The sequence below is a fragment of the Lissotriton vulgaris genome, chromosome 8 (assembly GCF_964263255.1).
Source record: "Lissotriton vulgaris chromosome 8, aLisVul1.2, whole genome shotgun sequence".
Classification (NCBI taxonomy): domain Eukaryota; kingdom Metazoa; phylum Chordata; class Amphibia; order Caudata; family Salamandridae; genus Lissotriton; species Lissotriton vulgaris.
In genome coordinates, this window is record NC_141696.1 from 854,428,517 (window position 1) to 854,448,737 (window position 20,221).

Sequence of the window (20,221 nt, forward strand, 5' to 3'; positions counted from 1 at the left end):
ATGTTTAGAGAATTATATGATTTTCGGTTTCTGAATACATATTTATTATTTGATGGGGGTGTGAGGGCCACATGGGTCCCGTCTATGCAGCCAGTTACATGGGGGAATTGTGCAATCTGGTAGAATTCCAGTTTTGTTTGCTGTAATTCCTGTAGTGTGCTGGGGAATTGTATGTGATGTTGTAGCCTCTGTACAATTGCATCTGTACAGTATGCATCTAGGAATGCATGGAAGAGTGACCGGCAACTCTGGAAGAGACCCCACCTGCTACTGCTATCACCCCTTGAAAGCTCCCTGAGGCCAGTAAGTGCAGTGAGCACAGGACCTGCACATGGGTTGGAATTGTTTGGGTCCTGCGTGTTGGGTGTTCCAGATGGGGTTTCAGCTCCTCTATAAGGTCTAAAATGGTATTTGAGTCCAGCCTATACTTCTCATGGATCTCCTCCTCAGTCTGCTGGAACAGAGTGATGCCCACTCTGAAGATCCGTTCCTGTTGCCTCCTCCTCTGTGCTGCTGCCTGAATTCGCAGCCTCCTGGCTGTCGCATATAGGGCTGCCATTGTGGAAGTCCCTGTTGCATTGTGGGCTTGTTTATATAGCTTGCACCTGGTTACTACCTGCATTGAATTAGTGGTAAATTTGCTGTGCAAGACTGCGATTTTCATGGATTAGCAATTTGCGAATTTTTCATACATTGGTTTGCAAATTGGCAAATTGCAATTTCTCTAATTGCAATTTTCGTGGGTTGCGTATCCCAGATTGCGAATTCGCATGTGATATTTGCAGATTTTGGGCCTTGCAAAATAGGAAATCGCTAAAAATTGTGAATTTCTATTTTGCAAAGCGAAAATTTGTCATACATAGCGATAGTCTAGGTTGCGAGCGCAAGACACCGTTTTTTTGCTATTTGCGGTGTTTGCAGTCACAAAATAGTTTGATACATATGCCCCTTAGAGACCATAGGGCTTTATTTAAAAAGTTGTAAGCCCTCTCCACTCAGCTGGCCATACCCTGAACCTGATTTTTACAAACTCTGAAGATTTAAATAATGAGCCACCCCTACTCCTTACATGGGCTGACCATGCTTTGATCAGTTTCCAGATTGCCAACTCCAGAACACCAAATCTGAGACAACGTGACAACAAAGGTGCCACAAGATTCACTGTTTCTCTCCGGACTCCTGTTCGGAGATTTGAGCTCCTCCTATCATTAGGCAAGACCCCAAACTCAAACAAAATTTGCTGCTAAGAATCCAGCCTTTGACCGCATTGTGTCTTTAAGAACGCAGTCTAATATCTTGCAGCATTCTTTTGCGCCTTGGTATTCTACAGAACTAAAAGTTGAGAAAGCGCTCTGTAAGAATTTAGAAAGACGATGGTAATGTTATTTCGATCCAGATGACAAAGCTGCCTTCAAGAAGAAATTTCTTGTAAACCATTCTAACATCAAAAAGGCTTGCAAAATGCATATTTCTAATCAAATTAAGCATGATGATAATTCCCTGAAGGAATTGCTCAAAATCCTTAAAGATTTTGCTCACCCCCTTTCGGTCTGTGCACAGCAACTAATTGCGACCTTTGAACTTTGCAATTCACGTGCTGATTATTTTGAAGATAAGATCAAGCTTATTTATCAGATTTTTACACATAAGTCACTCTGTTTTACTGAAGTTCTAATCGACACCCCTTCTGACAGTGTTAGGGGTTGCAGGATGGAAAATTTCAAACCTCTTACTCTGGAACAAGTGATGCACAGTCTAAATATCGAATCCTAAATATCGACCTACAGAAATATTGAGTTGGAAATATCGAAGGTAAAGAATATCGAGGTGAAGAATATCGTTAGACAGAATATCAACCCTAAGGTAAGTAATATCGAATATTTTATATCGATGTAAGTAATATCGAAGTTAGAAATATCGATATCAAATATATCGATATTACTAATCTTGATGTTACTATTATCAATAGGTATATTATTGTTATGTATTTTATTATGTATTTAATATGTATGTATTATATGTTTTTTGTTAAGTATTCTACTTGTTCTAAATTATATATATACTATTTTTATATATTAATAATGTTTTTTTAATCAATTTTGTGTTTTAGTACCAGAGAGGGTTGTGAGTTTATAGGGGAATAGGGTGGGAAGTAATTTAATTATGCTAAATTAATTATACATTTTTAGGAATTATAAATTAATTGTAATTAATTGTTGCATTTAAGTTCTGTAGCGTGTTGTGGGTTTATAGGAGAATTGGGTGGTAAGTAATTTAATTATAATTATGTAATGAATCATTTTCATTTATTGGTATTGATAATTATTTATTTTTTAATAATTATGAATTGATAATTATTAGTTTTTAAATTGGTAATTAATTTTTGTAATTGGTAATTACATTTTTTATCAGTAATTATTTTTTTAATTGGTAATTAATTTTGATTCATTCATTAATTGGTAATTATATTAAGTGTATTCATTTATTAATGATGTGTGTTGTGAGGTTATAGGGTAATAGGGTGGGAAGTAATTTAATTGTAATTAAGTAAAAAAGAATCTCAGTGTTGGGTATTTATTATTAAATTATTGTTAATCAATTCTTAATTGGTAATAAATGTTTAATAATTCTTTTATTCTTTTAATGAATTGGTAAATAATATTAATTTGTAATTACATTTTCTTTTTTTAAATGTATTTGTGTTAACCAATAAGTTATTGTCAATTAATTATTAATTGCTAATTGTTTTTTAATAATTATTGTTTTTTGCTATTGCTATTTTTTAGTATTTATTTTATTTTTATTTTTTAAGATATTTTTAATAATTATTATTTAATTATATTTATTGTAATTGTTGATTAATTATTAATTGGTAATTATTTTTTTAATTATTTCTTGTGATTGTTAATTATTTGTTGTAAATTAATAATTAAATTGCTATTTTTTACAGAAAAAATATTATTTTAATTATTAGGAAGTTGTTTTGACCCCTATGCTATCCATCAATTTCCCTACTGATGCACCCTTTGGAGTTGGAATAGTAATTTTTACCCCTATGCTATTCAACACTTTTCCTACTGTTGCACCCTCTGGAGTTGGAATAGTAAGTTTTACCCCAAGGCTATCCAACACTTTCCCTACTGTTTCACCTTCTGAGGTGGGAATAGCCATTTTAACCCCTACGCTATCCAACACTTTCCCTACTGTTGCACCCTCTGGAGTTGGAACAGTAATTTCTACCCCTACGCTACCCAACATTTTCCCTACTGTTGCACCCTCTGAAGTTGTAATAGTAATTTTTACCCCCTCCGGAGGTGGAACAGTAATTTCTACCCCAACGCTATCCAACACTTTCCCTTCTGTTGCACCCTATGGAGTTGGAATAGTAATTTTTACCCCTACGCTATCCAATTCTTTCCCTACTGTTGCACCCTCTGGAGGTGAAATAGTAATTTTAACCCTTACGCTATCCAACACTTTCCCTACTGTTGCACTCTCTGGATTTGGAATAGTAACTTTAACCCCTACACTATACAATATTTATTGTTTTAGTTAATTTAGTGTGTAATTTATTTAAAATAATGTTTTATACTTTGTTATATATGGTTTTGATATTTTTATTTATATTATTGTTGTATGTGTATGTATGTATTTATAAATTATAAAATGTTTTTTTTAACAATTGATAAGTTATTAGAGTAATTAATTCAATTCAAAAATTCTTTATTTCTGCCAACTTGGCCATAAAAGAGTACAATATAAAACACAGACGGGAAAAGGGGGTCAGGAAAAGTATATAAAAAGAGGGATGGGAGAAAACAGGTAACATTTAAAATTAATTTATGTACCCATGGCAATATTTTTATACAGGCAAAGAAACCCTTTCTTCAATAATTTTTTTTTAAAGTAATGTCAAATTCAGAGCACTCATTTCTCGACAATAAGGCTAGCAATCAATATCAATTAGTTTGCGCCGCTTGCACCACATAGTCAGCAGAAATTTAGATAGTGCAAACACAATAGGGCTCAATGTACTTGTTTTAAAATTTCTAAAAGCATTCAAGAAATGTTTAAAACACAGATTTCTGCACAGTGGTAACAACCAATATTTTCCTTGTTTGGTGTATGCTGGACAAATGAAGACAACATGAGCCTCATCTTCTAAGTCACAGCTGCAGCCCAGGCAAGACTTATTACTACTTGTGACGGCCTTGAGGGGTAAAGTGCCATGTCGCCATTGGATAAAAAGTTTGCGCGCTAAAATCGGGAAGACAACATCCAGGAAGTCCTCGAAATATTAAGAATTTTTGAATTCTAAAAAGGAATTAGTAAGGATTCCTACATTAGGGTCCGCAATTAGGAGTTCAAGCTTTTGCCCTTTGTAAATTTTTGTAAACATTTTTCGTGATACCCGACCACAGGCCCTTTCTGGGTCGTCCCACATAGATTGCAGTCCAATACTTAAAAGTTCACGCTTAATGAACACAAGCCAGGGGATTTTGCCTACACAATTAAAGCTGAGGATCAGTTTCAGTTCGTCCCTATAGTCTAAAAGATCTGGTGTAGTCCATAATCTGTGCCAGAACCTTAGGGGCTTTACTGTAGCTCATTTGCAATAGGCGTCAGTCCCAAACCTAACCTCAGTGGTGTTAATGGTGTACTTTGTGGACGTGATAATATTCCCCTTACAAATTTGGACTCAAGTTTAGTAATTTCAGGGGCAGCACAGTGACCCCAAAGCTCTCCCCCGTAGAGAGCAGCTGCCCTTGCTTGCGTCTTATAGACCTCCAGAGCAGGACTCACTGGCCTAAAGCTTGAAGAGTTGGAAACCTTTGAGATGGCACCCGACAACTGGGAAAGTTTCATGTGGGATTTTGCCTTTTGCGGACCCCATGACAAATTTTCATGAATTGTAACGCCCAGGTACTGGAAGGTCGTAACCCTTTCCAGACATACATCGCCCAATGATGGATTTGCGCGAGTGGACACTGTCGGGTTAAAAATCATGAATTTTGTCTTGTCGGCGTTGATCTCAAGTCCCCAAACCCCTCCAATATCCTCTGAATCCCCATAGGAGATTTGGAGAGTAGGAGGGTGTCGTCTGCAAACATAATCGCTGGCACCCTCTTACCAGCCAGCCTTGGTACGTCATTGTCAGGGACGCCGTCCAGATATGAGATTACCCGTTGACATACAGGCAGAAAAGGGTCAGTTCTAAGACACAGCCCTGTCTCACCTCCCTGCCAACGGGGAACCTTGGTGACAGCGTCCCGTTCTTGCCACAGCGGACCTGGGCTAGGTCCCCTCATGTAATCTCATGAGTAGCTCTAGAATCTGATGCGAGAGGCCCAAATCCTGAAGGACGGCCCACAGTTTCCCCCTAGGAACTAAGTCAAAACGCGGACTGGAGGTCCACGAAGACCATGTAGAGGCTGCCACCCTCTACCTTTACCGTCTTCCAGTACAGTAGAATCAGTCGGAAAATTTGGTCCATGGTGGACGTATTCCTTCTGAATCCCGCCTGGAAGGGGTTCATTACATTGTGTTCCTCCATCCACGTCAACAAATGGTCCAAGACCAATCTCGCAAATATTTTTTGTTGGACGTCGATTAAGCTGATTGGCCTGTAGTTGACTGGGAGCAGAGGTGACCCCTTCTTGAATATCGGGACTATCTCTGCCCCCAGCCAAGTACTGGGAATTTCTATGCCTCTTGAGATGGCGTTAAATACTACATGGAAGTAGGGGCCCCAGATTTCCGGTTGATGTCTGAAAAGATTCCCCGGTAATTTATCAAGTCCCGGGGCCTTTCCCACTGATAGTTTGCCTATTGCGCTTATCACCTCCCCTAGGGTGAACTCCAGGGGCTCCTGCTGTTCTTCTAGGACTTGTACGTTGGGCAAGCTACACAGCGCAGCTTCCCCCCCATATAGAGCTTTGAAATGAGCCTCCCATGCTGATGCCGCAATATTCGGTTCTATGGCAAATTTTGGTTCACCCTTGCCATGGTTAACAAGTGACCAGAATCTGCACGCATCTTTTGTGTCTAGAGCTTGCTTTAGGTTCATCCACCTGTCCATATCCCATTCCTTTTTTGCATGGCTCATAACCTCATTGTACTGCAATCTGCAATCTCGAATCACCATTTTACTACGCCCTTCCTTAATAGCTGTAACAAGGTTGCACTTTGCTCTCCTGCATGCTGAGTTATACCAGGATGATGCAGGTACTCTGGGTCTTCTAGTGGGTGCCTGGGGGTAGAAGACTTCAGACAGATTGTTGGCCAGATCTAAATGGATTGAACTAAGTTCTCCATTGAAGTCCCTAGGAGGATCTTGGGAGATTAAGGTTTCAACCTCTAAGAGTCGTGGTAAGACTATGTTATAGACCTTGGCTAAGTTCTCTTCCGAACCTACTATTCTCCCCCACTTTACCCTACGCCTGTTGCTGGATAGGGTCAGACCAGTACCCTCTACATCTCCCCCTGCGTTAGGTGGGTCTATTTCTTTTAGGAATTTGAGATCAAAAGAGAGAGCAAGGGATATTTTCACTAGGAAGTGAAAAAGAGATAACTCCTATTCCCCTGAAAGGAATATTCATGAAAACAATAAGAGGAGTATCCCCTACGTAGAGTTTTGAAAAAACTTTCGGAGGGTAAACTTTTTGGCAAAAAGGAAAAATTCAACCTTTTGTTTTAAAACCCCTCACTCACCAACCTAGTGGTGACTTGCTTCATCATCGGGGTCCAACCTGGTGACCTAGCGTCACCAGGTTGTGCTTCGACACCTGTGTTACAGTGGAGCGGGTTGTGACTGTAAGTGCAAAAAAGTGTGTTAAAAATTGTCCTGGTTTAACTTAAAACATAATTTTATTTTAAAGTAACTGAACAATGTTAAAAATATCGGTGGCGAGATACTGGTAGGTGAGTTACGACCAGTGTATCTCTATATGTGTCTGTGTAGCTTGGTCAACATGTTTCTACCAAATGGGCAACTGCCCGGTATTCTTCAGGACCAAAAAACAGGTGGACGGGAGGTGTGGGCCCCCTAAAAGGCGCACCCTACCCTGATCCCCTGTGCACCTACTGGAAGAATAGCCAGTGGTTGATGTGCTCGATCAAGATAATGAGAGCTGTCAAAAAAGGGTAAAAAGAAAAAGAGACCTGCGGAGAAAGTAAAGTAAACATTTTTCAGTTATGTTCCTTGTTACTCTCCTGTTACGTCGTGAAGTGTCTCTGTGCTGTGATTTTTTCATGCCAAAGGGGAATACCCTCCAAGTGATAAGATATCGTGTTGAATACGTGTAGCTGGAAAGGAGGTATTATCGGGACACACATACTTATCAATAGGTGCGTGAATTATTACATGCAATATTATTTATCGCCTTCATGTCTGCTTGCAAGCATGCATTTCTTTTCGAATACATGCATCCATGTTTCATCATTCATGTCATCCATCTAGTATTCACAATTGTGCGCAGTGAATATCATAGTGCACCTCAGGTATTTGTGGATGATTTAGGCGCTTTATCTTATGTGCATTTACATTCAGTGGCGCCAAATGACAAACTGTAACATACAGGACATACACACATATAACAAATAGGAGTACACACAGGTTCCATGGTTCGAAATGGGGGCTTACTTGTTTCTAGCCTCTAAAGTGCTTCAACGGGCAGGGGGTAGGCTCTTCAAACCGACATAACATAATCTGAAATGGCGCGAAATTTTACTGGTGAGTGATACACATATCTAGCGCGCACCGAGCGATGTGCCCGGCAGGCTTCAATGCGCTCTCCGGTTCTGGTCTCCGGCTCTCTGGGTAAGGAAGGGGGGCTTTTACTTACAGTTTGCGGAAGAAGGTGACGGCCATTAACCTACTGCTATCCTCCTCTGCTCGGCTAGTGTTGCCGTGTGGGAGTTCCATCGTTAAATGGTGTTTTCCTTCCGGGATGGGCGTGGTTCCGTCCGCCGAAGGGGGAGGAGCTACTAGGCGGGTTAGGAACGTAGTGACGATTGCAACGTGTATCTTGTAAACAAACAGCGTGCCATAACTCTTTTGGATTTATGCATAAAGAGTGGACTCTCAAACACCGGCTGGTAGTTAAACATCAGCACGTTGTTGATAGTTGTAATAGGGATTTAGGTGGCAAAGTAATTTTCTTTAAAGGAACTAGGCTAAAGCAGATACCTCAAGTTGTGAGAGCGTAGGTGACAAAGGGAGATATTCTTTGCCAGTCATGAAGGGGGTGGCTTCCTGATGAGGTGGAAGGGATAATGTACATGATTTTTGTGCAAATTTAATAATGGATGTTATTTTGGGAACACAGAAATGCGGGTGAAGGCTGATCTGTATTCTCTTCGTGAATAATGTACAGATAGTCCTCAGTGGGACCATGAGACAGGGGGATGGGGTTGTGGTGCGCAGACCCACAATATAAAGGATCATTTGAGTACATTAGCCCATGGGATATTGTCATTGAGCCCTATCTTATGAGTGGAAAGTCTGTAAATCCACCTTTGTTCTTTTTCATAAAGGCGTGACTGTATATTGGGGCCTGGTTGAATTTGTTCAATAACAGTCCACCTCACATCATTGGGGGTGTGCTGCATGGTAAGAAAATGATCTGTAAGTCTTGTGTTATTTTTCTTGCACCTGATTGTGCTGCGATGTTCTGATATGCGTTGCTTCACTTTGCGTGTGGTCATTCCAATATATGGTTTTTCACAGGAGCATTTGATCAAGTATACAACGTTCTGACTGTTACAGTTCGTGTGTGATCTCTGTTCCCAAGTTTTCCCTTGCAGTGTCCAACCAGGTGAGCAAGAGCATAAAGAAGCACTGGTCTATACTCCACACGGGCAACTACAAATGGGAAAAACCTCTGTTCTCCTATAAAAAGGCACGCAGTTTGAAAGACACTCTGGTTAACACTAGACCTAAGCAGACCTTGACCACTACCAATCCAACCATCACGGAAATATGGGGACTTCCTCCAGTAACGGGACATTCAAGATGTGGGGATTGTAGTGTCTGCCATTTGACTACTAACACAAAAACATTGAACCTTGAGGAAGGGAAAACTTGGGAACAGAGATCACACACGAACTGTAACAGTCAGAACGTTGTATACTTGATCAAATGCTCCTGTGAAAAACCATATATTGGAATGACCACACGCAAAGTGAAGCAACGCATATCAGAACATCGCAGCACAATCAGGTGCAAGAAAAATAACACAAGACTTACAGATCATTTTCTTACCATGCAGCACACCCCCAATGATATGAGGTGGACTGTTATTGAACAAATTCAACCAGGCCCCAATATACAGTCACGCCTTTATGAAAAAGAACAAAGGTGGATTTACAGACTTTCCACTCATAAGATAGGGCTCAATGACAATATCCCATGGGCTAATGTACTCAAATGATCCTTTATATTGTGGGTCTGCGCACCACAACCCCATCCCCCTGTCTCATGGTCCCACTGAGGACTATCTGTACATTATTCACGAAGAGAATACAGATCAGCCTTCACCCGCATTTCTGTGTTCCCAAAATAACATCCATTATTAAATTTGCACAAAAATCATGTACATTATCCCTTCCACCTCATCAGGAAGCCACCCCCTTCATGACTGGCAAAGAATATCTCCCTTTGTCACCTACGCTCTCACAACTTGAGGTATCTGCTTTAGCCTAGTTCCTTTAAAGAAAATTACTTTGCCACCTAAATCCCTATTACAACTATCAACAACGTGCTGATGTTTAACTACCAGCCGGTGTTTGAGAGTCCACTCTTTATGCATAAATCCAAAAGAGTTATGGCACGCTGTTTGTTTACAACATACACGTTGCAATCGTCACTACGTTCCTAACCCGCCTAGTAGCTCCTCCCCCTTCGGCGGACGGAACCACGCCCATCCCGGAAGGAAAACACCATTTAACGATGGAACTCCCACACGGCAACACTAGCCGAGCAGAGGAGGATAGCAGTAGGTTAATGGCCGTCACCTTCTTCCGCAAACTGTAAGTAAAAGCCCCCCTTCCTTACCCAGAGAGCCGGAGACCAGAACCGGAGAGCGCATTGAAGCCTGCCGGGCACATCGCTCGGTGCGCGCTAGATATGTGTATCACTCACCAGTAAAATTTCGCGCCATTTCAGATTATGTTATGTCGGTTTGAAGAGCCTACCCCCTGCCCGTTGAAGCACTTTAGAGGCTAGAAACAAGTAAGCCCCCATTTCGAACCATGGAACCTGTGTGTACTCCTATTTGTTATATGTGTGTATGTCCTGTATGTTACAGTTTGTCATTTGGCGCCACTGAATGTAAATGCACATAAGATAAAGCGCCTAAATCATCCACAAATACCTGAGGTGCACTATGATATTCACTGCGCACAATTGTGAATACTAGATGGATGACATGAATGATGAAACATGGATGCATGTATTCGAAAAGAAATGCATGCTTGCAAGCAGACATGAAGGCGATAAATAATATTGCATGTAATAATGCACGCACCTATTGATAAGTATGTGTGTCCCGATAATTCCTCCTTTCCAGCTACACGTATTCAACACGATATCTTATCACTTGGAGGGTATTCCCCTTTGGCATGAAAAAATCACAGCACAGAGACACTTCACGACGTAACAGGAGAGTAACAAGGAACATAACTGAAAAATGTTTACTTTACTTTCTCCGCAGGTCTCTTTTTCTTTTTACCCTTTTTTGACAGCTCTCATTATCTTGATCGAGCACATCAACCACTGGCTATTCTTCCAGTAGGTGCAGAGGGGATCAGGGTAGGGTGCGCCTTTTAGGGGGCCCACACCTCCCGTCCACCTGTTTTTTGGTCCTGAAGAATACTGGGCAGTTGCCCATTTGGTAGAAACATGTTGACCAAGCTACACAGACACATATAGAGATACACTGGTCGTAACTCACCTACCAGTATCTCGCCACCGATATTTTTAACATTGTTCAGTTACTTTAAAATAAAATTATGTTTTAAGTTAAACCAGGACAATTTTTAACACACTTATTTGCACTTACAGTCACAACCCGCTCCACTGTAACACAGGTGTCGAAGCACAACCTGGTGACGCTAAGTCACCAGGTTGGACCCCGATGATGAAGCAAGTCACCACTAGGTTGGTGAGTGAGGGGTTTTAAAACAAAAGGTTGAATTTTTCCTTTTTGCCAAAAAGTTTACCCTCCGAAAGTTTTTTCAAAACTCTACGTAGGGGATACTCCTCTTATTGTTTTCATGTCTATTTCTTTTAGCCCTAGATACACCAACTCCAGGCATAAAGCATTATGATCACTGTCGGCTCTCTCGACTACCCTAAAATCAGTGACCATCGACCACATCCGGGTTTCCACCATGATGAATTTGATTCAGGACTCTTGCCTCTTCTTATTGTAGGTGCACACTGACGGGCTGTCGGACGCTGGGAATTATTTAGCACAAGGGCAATAATCTGAGTCGCCAGTGGGGACCAAACCTTTGGGCGTGGGGTCTGACATTGGGAAATCCCCCAATAGTCGTCCTCTCCCATGAGGGTACATTCGCTACTTCCAAAGAATGGCTCATATTGGCAATTGACATCCCATGCCACCAAAAGCCTAAAATCCCCTGGCAATGTGCTCAAAAATTGGTACAGGTCTTCAATAGTGGATGACTCAAGGCCTAGCGGTACTGGCCGTGAGTAAACATTCACAACCGCCAGTCCAAACCCGTTGGGCCATTTTAGTACTAGACACTGCACATCGTCTGAATGGGTGGGAATATTTTCCACCACATAACCCAAATGAAGAGCAACCCATATGGCCAGTCCCCCAGACGGTCTTCCTTTCCCTCCCCACCTTGCAGGGACATGAAAAGTGGCAAATCCCACTCTTGAGTGATCCTCTCTAGCCCAAGTCTCCTGGAACAGGCATAAGTCCATCTGGTCTAGCAAGGCATCCCACTCTGTACAATGTAGCTTGTTTGTTATTCCAGCCACGTTCCAGGATAGTATTTTAATTGATGTCAGAGCCGTGACTACTTTAGTTACTGCAGCACTTCCTAATGTCTGGCCTTCAATTTGTGCCCCACAATCAGGCGGAGCTTGATGCTGTAACACCACACTTTCATGTGTAATACACCCATATCCGATTCGCAGATCTGAACAATTGGAAAGGCTCTATCTGAACCCCCCTCTGACTCCTCTACACTTTCATTAATTTTTTTAGAGGTCATGGTCTGGGATTTACCCACCCTCAACTGCCCAGCCGCATGATGTCAGTCTACCATTTCGAAGGAACTAAACCTATTGTGGGTCACTGGGTAGTTTAGGGGGACTAGATCTCTGTGACCACCCATGTTCACCCTTCGGCCCCGCCCCTGAGTCACAAGTGACCAATCCGATATGCAATCCGGCATTAGAGGTCGGGGGTAGAAGAAAGACAGGGGATAGGGTTGGATCCTTGAGCCTACACTGTCGTGCACCCAATTGCAAATATGTACTACTGTGCGCGGGTCCCTAAAGTTCACCAGGACGCAGTCGCCAGAAATGGTTATTCTACTGCGACCCACCAAAGCTACTCTACGTACCATCAGTACTTCACTTTTAACATTGTGCTGTAGGGGCCTATAATGATTGAGCCACTGGGTCACTTTGTTTTTTAGAGATGTAAATGATTCCAGACCCGGGTTACTAATTTCTGGAATACCTGTTAATACCACCACGTACGGACTGGTTTCAGGTGGTAAATCAATTCTTGCCGTAACCTGGGATCTTGAATTGGGTATAGCCAGATCCCTCTCTGGTGCTGTCGCAACTGGATCTGGGGTGGGCATGGTCAAAGTGACTGCTGGTACAGTCCCAGCACTAACTCCTACAACCACAGCTGTCGTATTGGCAGCTGTGGTCGGGGGCCCGACAGTAGGAGAAGGAGCAAGACTGGGGGCCCCAGTAAGGGCAGGACTACTTTGGACTGTATCTGCTGACTGCATTTTTTTCTTTCTTTTTACCCCATTCCCATTCCCGGCCATAGCCTGTTGTAGCTGGGAGAGCTGAAATTCCATACGAGCAAGCCTCTCATTTAACGGATCAAGCGCTGCCTTTAATAAGATCCCCAGTCTCTCCATTAGATATTGATCCTCCCCCTTGGCCTCCCCCCCACACTGCACCGGAATCGTGGGTCCCTTCGAAGCTGGGGATAACAGGGATAAGTCAGTATCCAATGCAATCGAGTCATTCGGAGTAGGGCCTCTCTTGGATTTTGGAGATATAGCACTGGCAGTCCGGCCCTTCACAGTTCTGGTCTTCCTGTAATACGTCACTTTGGTAGCAGCCCACTTTCTCTTGTGTTTTGCCCCTCTTAGATTACCCTTCGCTGGGTTAGCCGGTGATTTCTCAAGCGAGGTAGGGAGAGATAAAACCTCTGGGAGCACTATTGCCTCTGAAGTAGGGGAGCCTATGGTTGGAGGCATATGGCCATCATCCTGAGGAGCATGTACCAAGACAGGAACGCAGGTGGTTTTGGCATGATTGTTGTGGACAGGCGTCTGAGCATTTGCTAAATGGCCCATAGAGGAACGTTTGGCCATAGCAAGGTCCTGAGACACTCTAAGCTCCATAAGGATAATACCCTGGTCGATCACTGAGTTAGCTCTTGTAATGAAATTGTCTAATGGGCCAGTTATCAACCCTCTGCAGGCCATTGTATTGCTCCTTGTTCCCCGAGCAGCCATAATGATTGTAAAAAGGTCCCCTGCAGCGGTACTCACTGTGGAAGGTGTGGTACAGGTATGATGCCACAGGCGAAAGAGGAATGGCCCGGTCCGGTCTCGAATGGGCTTAAACGGGCCCGCCCTTGGCCCCGGCTTCGCCCGTCGCCCGCCCGCACCCGTCCCGCGTGCGCGGAAGGGGGCGTGCCTAAATAGGAGGAGGCGAGAAGAGAACACAGGTGTGACAGGTTACTTAGCCGCAGGGCACATTGGTCCTCGCAGTCCCGCAATGCAGCACTTGCCCCAATTCGGCGTTTGTCCCAACAGCAAATGACAAGGTTCGTCCTGGAAAGTGGAGTGGTAAAGATTAATCCGGCGTTATGTCCCGACTGCAAGCGGCTCCCGCGAAGCGGGGGCTGCAAGTCGTTTTCAAAGCACCAGGTGGGAGGAGGCAGGAAGAGAACACAGGTGCGGCAGGTTACTTAGCCGCAGGGCACACTGGTCCTCGCAGTCCTGCAATGGAGCACTTGCCCCAATACGGCTTTTGTCCCAACACCTATGCAAATGAGGGAACACCCTCTGAAGGTAGCCCTGGCGCTTTCAGTGCCCCAGCGCTATTGGTATTATACAAGGGAACACACAAGCGCCTGCCCCCCTTCAAAAATACCAAAGTGCCCCGGGGGTGCCCAAAGCAGGCGCAAATGCCTGTTGCGCCCCTGGGGCACTTATTGTAATATGGCCCCAGGAGGATGAGAGCCAAGAGGACAAGGACCAGAGCAAGGAGGATTACAACAATTATCACCAAGAAGAAAAAGAAAAGTCCCAAGAGTGCTAGGTGGACCGTGACCATACTACCAGGGCCCAAAGTACCAAGTGAAGCAGAAGACCAGGATGTGGAGGTAGCAGAACCATGGTGAAGAAGATCAGGAGAACCAGAATAGCCAGAACCAGGAAGGTTAGGGGAACTGGCCCTGGATGTCCAGGAGGACAAGGATAGAAATAACAAAGTTCAGAAAGACCGAAACAAAGAGTACCAGAAGCAACAGGGCCCGAGAACCAGGGTTACCAAGCCTGGAAGACTAAAAACACCAGCCTTAGGAGAACCTGGACAACAGGGCTTGGTGGATAAGTACTTAGCTGAACAGCAGGATCAGGGTGTGGAGCAGTAGCACCAAGATCAAGAGGCCCAGGAAGCCAGGAGCAGAGCCAGGAAGACCAGTATTAGAATTGGAACATGTCACTGCCATATTACTCATATTATACTCAGTACAATAGTAGCATTTATGTAGCTATTTCATAATGGTTCTTGTTGTATGTGTACACAATTGATAAGTAAAGACGTTATGTATGTTGTTGCGTGTTTATCTAGGTTCCTGATCGATACTGTGACCTTATGCCCCTATTCGGCTATAAATCCATTTATTCCCTATATTGGCATAACCGTTCAAGTGCGATATTCAGAAAGTCATCTCTGACCTCACACGAACAGAGCCACGTTCAAGGATATCTCTCTCTGCCACTTCCTTTGCAACCAATGAGTGCAATGACAGAGCAGAAGTCACTATCTGATATTCCTAGATTAACACTCCGAGTTCTTCAACAAGATAAAAACTCAGCAAACTGGGAAATCCCCCTTGCTTTGTTTTGATTAGTAATAGAACTCTAATGAGCAACTGATAGCTATCACTTCCTAGTGACATCTTTAATTGATGTCTTATGTCCAGCAAACTTGCGTCAAACCCGGCACCTGTCAGGTATAAATACTACCAACGTTGCCTTAAGCAATTGCTGTCGTGCACCCTGTTGTGCATCCCGTTGCTGTTGCTGAGCACTGTAGCACTCTGTCGCTGCAGCCTGCTGTCCCTGTGGTGGTGAAGCTACTGATACCATTATCGCTGCTAAAGCGCGAACGATGGTGTGGTATGCTTAGGAGCTGAAACAGCCGTCCCTCTCCGAAGAGCCCAGCAGATTCCAGCTGCCCGCGGACGCTGTCCCCCGCCTCCTCCTCTCGACGCGCTGAAGAAGAGCCGCTGCCTTTCTCGTGCAGAGAAATCCAGCTCCGGCATTTCCGGTCTACCCTTGCGGGTGACAGGGATATCGAGCTTCCCCTGAAGGAGATACCAAACCTCCATCATTCTATTCAGAGGTAAGGTGTTGACTAAACCCTTAGATGAGAATTCTTGAAGCAAACCTTGGCAAAACCAACTTAACTTAAAGCTACTTACTTACTCCCCTTCCACGTGTTAGGCTTAGGTCAGGCACACTGGGGTAGGCTTAGTTAGAAGCACCAGTTGAGTATGTTAGCCTAATATATATATGACTGTATATATGTTTTATTACTTTTAAACCATTGTATGGCTAAGAAACCATATCAATGCTTTTACAGTTCTATTTCGCAATACTTATCTTACTGTACGTACTTTTTATCATAACAAGTCTTGCAATTGTGGCAATACATTTCTCTTGTACGAGAAGAAAGACTGTTCAATAAATGTTAACCCTTTATTGACAAACGCCCGTCTCTCTATTCTCTACATCTTGTGAAATTAAACTGCACTAAACTGACTGAGTGAAATACCTGTCTATTGTTTCACACGACCCTAGAGATTGACTCTTGATCTGAGGAGCAAAGTTGTCATGTTGCACAGTTGTTGGAAAACTGAATCCCTTCTTGTCTGTGCCAGGGAAGCTGATCACTTCCCATGCAGAGAAGAAAGTTTCCAGTGACCTCTGAGCTAGTTGGTAACACACCCAATTAAGTTTAGCATAGTCAGTGGAGGCCTGGAATATCCGCAGTTTCACGTCGATACTACTGTTTATGTATTCCAATGCGCAGGGCCTAGTGGGAAACTAGGAACTACACTACAATGTTAGGTTGTCATCTGTGCCACCATTTTACCATTAGTAGAGACCATCTTGAATTATAATTGAAACTGCTACTTAATCATTTGCGAGAAATGGCCCTTGGTAAGTTTCATTTCTCAAATTCTGAATCTTGGCTCCTTTCATTTGCAAGTGTTCTCATTAACGCATGCCTTTCCCGTTAGACAGTGGCTTCCTCCCACCTGTCTGGTGGGGAGGATAAGCCAGATTACTTTGGGCAGTAGATAGCTGGTGCCAGGCTGTGGAATCAAAATTTGTATTCTGTACCCCCTTTGTATTTCGACACCTACCAGTGCTTTTCCATAGTAGGTGGGTCTTAGTGGGCTTCGCAACATACATAATGTAACTTTATGCTTATTAGAGTCAGTCACTCGACAGCGATACAATAGGGCTGGTCAAACTGGACACTGTTGCAGTGTACTTTGTGAATGAACCAGCTTGATTGCATTCTCTACTGCGTCATTGACTCTTCATTTCTTGGTAGGCAAGAGGAGGTAGAGAGTTACCTGGGTGGCCATAGTTGGGCCACTTCCTTCAGTTGGTGCCTGAACATGGACTCCACCAGGTGACCCATCCCGCTTGTATTCATGTTGAGGAGGCCTGTCTGATCAAGCGGCTCCTCGTCTAGTGGTCATTTAAGCTGGGGTCCTGAAAAGGCAAAATCCTTGGGTCTGACAGTTTGGCCCGAAGAGTCGGCAGTGGAGAATACTCTTGTTTGACCTGTATGCACCAGGTGAGTCTGTCTGGATATTTTTGGGGAAAAACAAATGGTGCCATCTTGGTTAACTTGGTGGGTCTGCGGGCCCTGGCGATCGGAGCGTTTTGAACGTTTCTGCCAGGCCACTTGTTGATTTGGATTATTTTGAAAAGGACTGGGGCTGACGCCTATCTTGTCTTGGTACAGTCAGTAGACTGCTTTTGAAAGTTATTTGTCTGTGTGTGTTTTGTTGCGTGTGTGTGTGTGTCGATTGTGTAAATTGTGAATGTGTCTGATGCAAAGATGCCTTGTTGGAGTAAAGTGTGGTGTTTGGGGTGCCGCTGTTGTTCCGTTGAACATCGGCTGGAGGAGAAGCAGCCCACGCCTCCAGAAGGCACTCCAAATTTTGACATGTATGTTAAGCACAGTATTGCCCATATTATGTTTTGTACATTATGGCACAATTATACGAGGGACAATACTAAGCTTCAGTGGCCACTGGATGGTACCTTTGATGAACAAAAGTTGAATTATTTGCAGGACTAATTGTTTGCTAGAAAGAGTAGGCAGTCGATGTTCGACATTTTACAGGTATGGAAGAAGGAAGCTAAGCGGAGATGTTTAAGGGCCGAGAAGTAGTCTAGGAAAAAGGGAATGTAGACAGTGCTTCAGAAAGCTATAGCTTATGATAGAGAGCAAACAGAAAAGGGTATTGATTGTGCTGATAGGAAATTTCGATTACAATGTAATAAGATCTATATTGTTCGAGAGGGTGATGATCCCTTTGTGGAGGATCTATTGGAAATTCGCCCCCACCTCCCTATTCCCCGCAGAGAATATATCCTGTTGTTCTGTCATCTCAGTCCCCTGCTGCTCTTTCGCCTCCCTTTGGACTTTCCTTGGACTTGACGGCTTCAGCTCCAGCCTGCTTGTATCCCCTTCACAAGCTGCGAGTGTGGTGACTGTAGGCACCCCCTCAGTGTCTGTTGTTTCTGCTCCTGTTTCTTCTTCTTCTCTTACATCTACTACCCAGTCGATGCTAATTTCGTCACCTGCGTCTTCATCTCTTGTGTCTTCTCCAGCCATTTCATCTGCAGTGTCACATAGTGTTGGGACACCGGTGCTCAGGTCGGATGAGGGGAATTGGGTGGCAGCACGGGAGCGAATGGCACAAATATTGTTTTGATCAGATGTGGGTGATGAGGAGAAGTGGTTGGTAGCAAATCAGGCAGCACAATGAGCTCGAAGTACGATTTATAGTGTGGAGGATGTATAGAGTGTGATGAAAGATTTTGAGCCATCATGCAGCATCACACTCTTCAGCATATGTCAGCTACACTGATTAGTTTGTGGGAACAGTGTTTTGGTGGTACAGCCCCCCAAATAACGTATAACATTCGAGACCATGTATATTCTGCCGATATAGCCCCTAGGGATGTTTCAGTAATGTTGGGACACTTATTGGTTATCAAGATAGATTGCATCATCAAACTCCGTCCCAATTCCCTAAGAGGGAGGTGCATCCTTTTTCCAGCCCGAGATCTCAGAGCAGCGTAATCAGTTGGGAGATGTTATTCAACCGTGGGTAGAGGCTCACTTTCAGGAAGAGAAGTGAGGTGCTAGCTCTTAAAAGTCAGCTACTGGATACTAGGAAGTATTCTAGGGCATATTATAAAGAATTAACAGAGACCGCCTCCTCGTCAGTTATGACGTTAGCAGATATTGAGATGTTTTTCGGGTTGTTGGTGCCAATGGATATATGGAGGCAAGTGCATCTGCAGGATCACAGGGTGGCATTGGGTGGCACTTTGCATGCGATTAAGGCATGAGATAAGGAGCGAAACCCAGTGAGAAACTGAGGACTGAGCTTTTCACCTTGCCAAGTTGCATCATCACTTATATGCATTCTCTTATACCACCCAGACGAGTAAATTTGGATATGCTGACGGCATTTCGTCAAAAGAAAGAGGAGGGGTTGTCTGATTTTTTTACTCGGTTTGAAGAGGTGTTTCTGGATTTTAGTGGGTAAAATTTGTCAGTAGAAGGTGGTGTTTGTTTTTCTGTTAACAGGTTTGTTACAAATTTGCTTTCGTAGATTGTGGTTCAGTTGCAGGCTTCTGAGAGCACTTGGACTACCTCCTCCCCTCAGTGATATTGAGTATGGCTCAGTACTATGAGCATAGGGAGATTGAGGAGAAGGAGAGAGTGGAGAAGAAGAATAAGGAGTTGAAGACTAAGGTACTAATGCAACAGGCAGCAAAGGGGTCCGGAAGGGGACGAGGCACTGGTCCGACTCAGAGGGAGCCGGTAGAAGCAGCACACCTTTGGGGCCGAATCAGTGTGCGTACTGTAAAAAGGAGGAACATTGGCGGAGTGAGTATCCAGAGTTGTTGCAGAAAGTTGTGGTACCTAGAGATCGGGGTTCAAGTGGACGGGGCCCTGGTGAGGTCGGTCGGGATTGAGTTCAGACTGGAACCGTTCTGAATAGAACTATTTTGATGACCCCTGGGGAGGCAGTAGTATCATGATGATTATTTATTTTTGGGGATTCTGTTTGAACATTTGTTAAGAAGGTGTCTGATTGGGTCACTGCTACTATTCTATCAACTGGTGGGAATTTTTGAGTCAATAGGTTCTGATCCTTTTTTTTTATTTAATCGGGATAAGGTGTCTGATAATACTTGTTTATGTAAATAAACAGTTAGAATCCACTCCTTGAGATTAAGGGTGGCTCCTCCACAGTGGGGAACACCTTTATGTTTTTAGGTCCCCTCACACACCAACAGGCCCCTTGGTGTCATGCTTCATCATCGGGGTCATCGTACCCCTCTACGGGGTACGGCATGCTGCGACCTACGGAGACATGGGAGCACTTGTTAGACTATGTGTGGTGTTGGTGAAGGTGTATTTTGAATAAAT